Genomic DNA, 6,097 nt, shown 5'->3' with positions numbered 1-6,097 from the left:
AGTACGTTGTGACAGCAGTGGTATTGGGCCAGTTAGAGCATTTGTTAGATTAGGGTGACCTGAAAGTGAGCTCCCATATCCCAGGTGTATGCGTCGTGAGTTATTTTTGCCCTCATTTAAACCTGTCACTGCACAATGTTAAAGATAGATGGAGCTTACATAAAAACTGCAAGTTGAAGCAATGTTTATATTAGAGACAAGAATAATAACTTCATTGCTATATTGAAACAATCAGCTGACATTAGAGTTATCACAAGATAGCTCTTTGTGGTAGATTTTTTTCTAGAGATGGCTACGGTAACCCCTCCCATCCTGCATGTCCTTTTGCAGTGTGACTCTACCACCCCTCCCATAAGGGGGAGAGTCTGTTTCCCCTTTGTTTGAATTTGGGCTGATCCTGTCGCCAGTGTGTGCGGAGGAAGTGAACTGGACAGCTTCCAGGCCAAGGCCTTAGGATGCTTTGCGGCTTTTGTTTTGCCACCTTGGAAGCAGCCACCACGTAAAGAAGCATCGTCTAGACTAATGAACAATGTCGGAACGCTTAGCTGGAGAATGGCCACGTGGAGGAGAACTGAGGTGCATCCAGCACCCAGCACCAGACCTGTGAGGGAGGCCATCTTGGCCCCACTGCCCCAGTCAGTCCGCCTTGGCCATCACCACCGGGAGCAGAGAGGAACTGTGTCCTCTGAGCCCTCTTGAGTTCCTGCACACTGAATCACAAACAATCAAAAGGCTGCAGCCAGCCGGGCATGGTGGCTCATGCCTGTAATCCCAGCACCTTGGGAGGCTGAGGCGGGCGGATCACCTGAGGTCAGGAGTTCAAGACCAGCCTGACCAACATGGTGAAACCCTCTCTCCACTAAAAAAAACACACACACAAAAATTAGCTGGACGTGGTGGTAGGTGCCTGTAATTCCAGCTACTCAGGAGGCTGAGGCAGGAGAATTGCTTGAACACGGGAGGCGGAGGTTGCAGTGAGCTGAGATTGCGCCATTGTACTCCAGCGAGGGAGACAAAAGCGAAACTCCATCTCAAAAAAAAAAAAAAAAAAACCAGAACAAAAGGCTGCAGCCATGAAGCTTTGGGATGGCTTCTTAAGCATCAGCAGACAGTGAAACAGCCCTTGTTTATATGTGTATTTTTCATTAAGCTTCTTTCATACATTATTTACATGGTCGCATGATTGGGGAATATATTGTTTATGGTAATTCTGTTCATATCCTTCACCCACTTTTGGATGGGGTTGTTGTTTTCTTTTACATTTGTTTAAGTTCCTTATAGATTGTGGATATTAGCCCTTTGTCAGATGGATAGATTGCAAAATTTTTCAACCATTCTGTAGGTTGCCTGTTTACTCTGATGATAGTTTCTTTTGCTGTGCAAAAGCTCTTTAGTTTAATGAGATCCCATTTGTCAATTATGGCTTTTGTTTCCATTGCTTTTGGTGTTTTAGTCATGAAGTCTTTGCGCATGCCTATGTCCTGAATGGTATTGCCTAGGTTTTCTTCTAGGGTTTTTATTGTTTTAGGACTTACTTAAGTCTTTAATCCATCTTTAGTTAATTTTTGTATAAGGCATAAGGAAGGGGTCCATTTTCAGTTTTCTGCATATGGCTAGCCAGTTTTCCCAGCACCATTTATTAAATAGGGAATCCTTTTCCCATTGCTGTTTTGGGTACAGTGGTCTTGCAGTATAGTTTGAAGTCAGGTAGTGCAATGCCTCCAGCTTTGTTCTTTTTGCTGAGGATTGTCTTGGCTATACGGGCATTTTTTTGGTTCCATATGAAATTTAAAGTAGTTTTTTCTAATTCTATGAAGAAAGTCAGTGGCAGCTTGATGGGGATAGCATTGAATCTACAAATTACTTTGAGCAGTATGTCCATTTTCATGATATTCATTCTTCCTATCCATGATCATGGAAAGTTTTTCCATTTCTTTGTGCCCTCTCTTGTTTCCTTGAGCAGTGGTTTATAGCTCTCCTTGAGGTCCCTCACATCTCTTGTAAGTTGTATTCCTAGGTATTTTATTCTCTTTGTAGCAATTGTGAATGGGAGTTCACTCATGATTTGGCTGTTTGTCTATTATTGGTATATAGGAATGCTTGTGATTTTTGCACATTGATTTTGTACCCTGAGACTTTGCTGAAGTTGCTTATGAGCTTAAGGAGATTTTGGGCTGAGACAGTGGGATTTTCTAAATATACAATCATGTCATCTGCAAACAGATAATTTGACTTACTCTCTTCCTGTTTGAATACTCTTGATTTCTTTCTCTTGCCTGATTGCCCTGGCCAGAACTTCCAACACTATGTTGAATAGAAGTGGTGAGAGAGGGCTTCCTTGTCTTGTGCCAGTTTTCAAAGGGAATGCTTTTGCCCATTCAGTATGATATTGGCTGTGGGTTTGTCATAAATGGCTGTTATTATTTTGTTATTATTTTGAGATACGTTCAATCAGTACCTAGTTTATTGAGAGTTTTTAGCATGAAGGGGTGTTGATTTTTATCGAAGGCCCTTTCTGCATCTGTTGAGATAATCATGTGGGTTTTGTCATTTGTTCTGTTTATGTGATGGATTACATTTATTGATTTGTGTATGTTGAACCAGCCTTGCATCCCAGGGATGAAACCGACTTGATCGTGGTGGATAAGCTTTTTGATGTGCTACTGGATTTGGTTTGCCAGGATGTTATTGAGGATTTTCACATCGATGTTCATCAGGGATATTGGCCTAAAATTGGCTTTTTTTGTTGTGTCTCACCAAGTTTTGGTATCAGGATGATGCTGGCCTCATAAAATGAGTTAGGGAGGATTCCCTCTTTTTCTCTTGCTTGGAATAGTTTCAGAAGGAATGGTACCAGCTCCTCTTTGTACCTCTGGTAGAATTCGGCTGTGAATCCATCTGGTCCTGGACTTTTTTGGTTGTTAGGCTATTACTGCCTCAATTTCAGAACTTGTTATTGATCTATTCAGGGATTTGACTTCTTCCTGGTTTAGTCTTGGGAGGGTATATGTGTCCAGGAATTTATCCATTTCTTCTAGAATTTCTAGTTTATTTGCATAGAGGTGTTTGTTTATAGTATTCTCTGATGGTAGTTTGTATCTCTGTGGGATCAGTGGTGATGTCCCCTTTATCATTTTATATTGTGTCTCTTTGATTCTTCTCTCTTTTCTTCTTTATTATTCTGGATAGCAGTCTACCTATTTTGTTGATCTTTTCAAAAAACCAGCTCCTGTATTCATTGATTTTTTGAAGGGTTTTTCGTGTCTCTAACCTCCTTCAGTTCTGCTCTAATGTTAGTTATTTCTTGTCTTCTGCTAGCTTTTGAATTTGTTTGCTCTTGCTTCTCTAGTTCTTTTAATTGTGATGTTATGGTGTTGATTTTAGATCTTTTCTGCATTCTCCTGTGGGCATTTAGTGCTATAAATTTCCCTCTAAACACTGCTTTAGCTGTGTCCCAGAGATTCTGGTGTGTTGTGTCTTTGTTCTTGTTGGTTTCAAATAACTTATTTAGTTCTTCCCTAATTTTATTATTTACCCAGTAGTCATTCAGGAGCAGGTTGTTCAGTTTCCATATATTTGTGCGATTTTGAGTGCGTTTCTTAATCCTGAGTTTTAATTTGATTGCACTGTGGTCTGAGAGACTGTTATGATTTCCATGCTTTTGCATTTGCTGAGGAGTGTTTACTTCCAATTATGTGGTCAGTTTTAGAGTAAGTGGAATGTGGTGCTGAGAAGAAATTATATTCTGTTGATTTGGGGTGGAGAGTTCTGTAGCTGTCTATTAGATCCGCATGGTCCAGAGCTGAATTCAAGTCCTCAATATTCTTGTAAATTTTCTGTCTCGATGATCTAATATTGACAGTGGGGTGTTAAAGTCTCCCACTATTATTGTGTGGGAGTCTAAGTCTCTTTGTAAGTCTCTAAGAACTTGCTTTATGAATCTGGGTGCTCCTGTATTGGGTGCATATATATTTAGGACAGCTCTTCTTGTTGCATTGATCCCTTTACCATTATGTAATGCCCCTCTTTGTCTTTTTTGATCTTTGTTCGTTTAAAATCTGTTTTATCAGAGACTAGGATTGAAACCCCTGCTTTTTTTTCTTCTTTGCTTTCCATTTGCTTCGTAAATATTCCTCCATCCCTTTATTTTGAGCCTATGTGTGTCTTTGCACATGAGATGGGTCTCCTGAATACAGCACACCGATGGGTCTTGACTCTTTATCCAGTTTACCAGTCTGTAAGTTTTAATTGGGGCATTAAGCCCATTTACATTTAAGGTTACTATTTTTATGTGTAAATTTGATCCTGTCATTATGATGCTAGCTGGTTATTTTGGCCATTAGTTGATGAAGTTTCTTCATAGTGTTGATGGTCTTTACAATTTGGCATGTTTTTGCAGTGGATGGTACCGGTTTTTCCTTTCCATATTTAGTGTTCTTTCAGGAGCTCTTGTAAGGCAGGCCAGGTGGTGACAAAATCTCTCAGCATTTGCTTGTCTGTAAAGGATTTCATTTCTCCTTCGCTTTTGAAGCTTACTTTGGCTGGATATGGAATTCTGAGTTGAAAATTCTTTTATTTAAGAATGTTGAATATTGGCCCCACTCTCTTCTGGCTTGTAGGGTTTCTGCCGAGAGATCTGCTGTTAGTCTGATGGGCTTCCCTTTGTGAGTAACCCAACCTTTCTCTCTGACTGCCCTTAACATTCTTTCCTTCATTTCAACCTTGGTGAATCTGACGATTATGCATCTTGGGATTGCTCTTCTTGAGGAGTATCTTAGTGGTGTTCTCTTTATTTCCTGAATTTGAATGTTCGCCTGTCTTGCTAGATTGGGGAAGTTCTCCTGGGTAATATCCTGAAGAGTGTTTTCCAGCTTGGTTCCATTCTCCCCATCACTTTCAGGTACACCAATCAAAGGTAGGTTTCGTCTTTTCACATAGTCCCATATTTCTTGAAGGCTTTGTTCGTTCATTTTCATTCTTTTTTCTCTAATCTTGTCTTCATGCTTTATTTCATTAAGTTGACCTTCAATCTCTGATATCCTTTCTTCCACTTGATTGATTTGGCTATTGATACTTGTGTATGCTTCACGAAGTTCTCATGCTGTGTTTTTCAGCTCCATCAGGTCATTTATGTTCTTCTCTAAGCTGGTTATTCTAGTTAGCAATTCATCTAACATTTTCTCAAGGTTCTTAGCTTACTTGCATTGGGTTAGAACATGCTCCTGTAGCTCAGAAGAGTTTGTTGTTACCCACCTTCTGAAGCCTACTTCTGTCAGTTCCTCAAACTCATTCTCTGTCCAGTTTTGTTCCCTTGCTACCGAGGGGTTGTGATCCTTTGGAGGAGAAGAGGCATTCTGGTTTTTGGAATTTTCAGCCTTTTTGCACTAGTTTTTCCTCATCTTCGTGGAGTTATCTACCTTTGATCTTTGATGTTGGTGACCTTCGGATGGAGTTTTTGTGTGGACGTTCTTTTTGTTGATATTGATGCTATTTCTTTTTGTTAGTTTTCCTTCTAACAGTCAGGCCCAGCTGGGCACGGTGGCTCATGCCTGTAATCCCAGCACTTTGGGAGCCTGAGGCAGGTGGATCACAAAGTCAGGAGATCAAGACCATCCTGGCCAACATGGTGAAACCTCATCTCTACTAAAAATACAAAAATTAGCTGTGTGTGGTGGCGTGTGCCTATAATCCCAACTACTCAGGAGGCTGAAGCAGGAGAATCGCTTGAACTTGGGAGGCGGAGGTTGCAGTGAGCTGAGATCACGCCATTGCACTCCAGCCTGGCAACAGAGTGAGACTCCATCTCAAACAAACAAACAAACAAATGAAAAAACAGGCCCCTCTGCTGCAGGTCTGCTGGAGTTTGCTGGAGGTCCACTCCAGACCCAGTTTTTTTCGGTTTCACCAGCAGAGGCTGCAGAACAGCAAAGATTGCTGCCTGTTCCTTCCTCTGGGAGCTTCGTTCCAGAGGGGCACCCATCAGATGCTAGCCGGAGCTCTCCTGTGTGAGGTGTCTGTCAACCCCTGCTAGGAGGTATCTCCCGGTCAGGAGGCACGGGGGTCAGGGACCCACTTGAGGAGGCAGTCTGTCCCTTAG

The 6,097-nt window shown here is 41.4% G+C and overlaps 1 protein-coding gene across 4 annotated transcripts in view; it reads left to right on the top strand.

The window, feature by feature from the left end:
• Positions 1-6,097, top strand: part of GMDS (GDP-mannose 4,6-dehydratase) — a 623,184-nt gene that overhangs the window by 489,039 nt on the left and 128,048 nt on the right. The gene's annotated exons all lie outside the window — the stretch shown is intronic.

This window comes from Gorilla gorilla, chromosome 5, assembly GCF_029281585.2.
Source record: "Gorilla gorilla gorilla isolate KB3781 chromosome 5, NHGRI_mGorGor1-v2.1_pri, whole genome shotgun sequence".
NCBI classification, from domain to species: Eukaryota; Metazoa; Chordata; class Mammalia; order Primates; family Hominidae; genus Gorilla; species Gorilla gorilla.
This window is presented reverse-complemented; position numbering and strand designations above follow the sequence as displayed.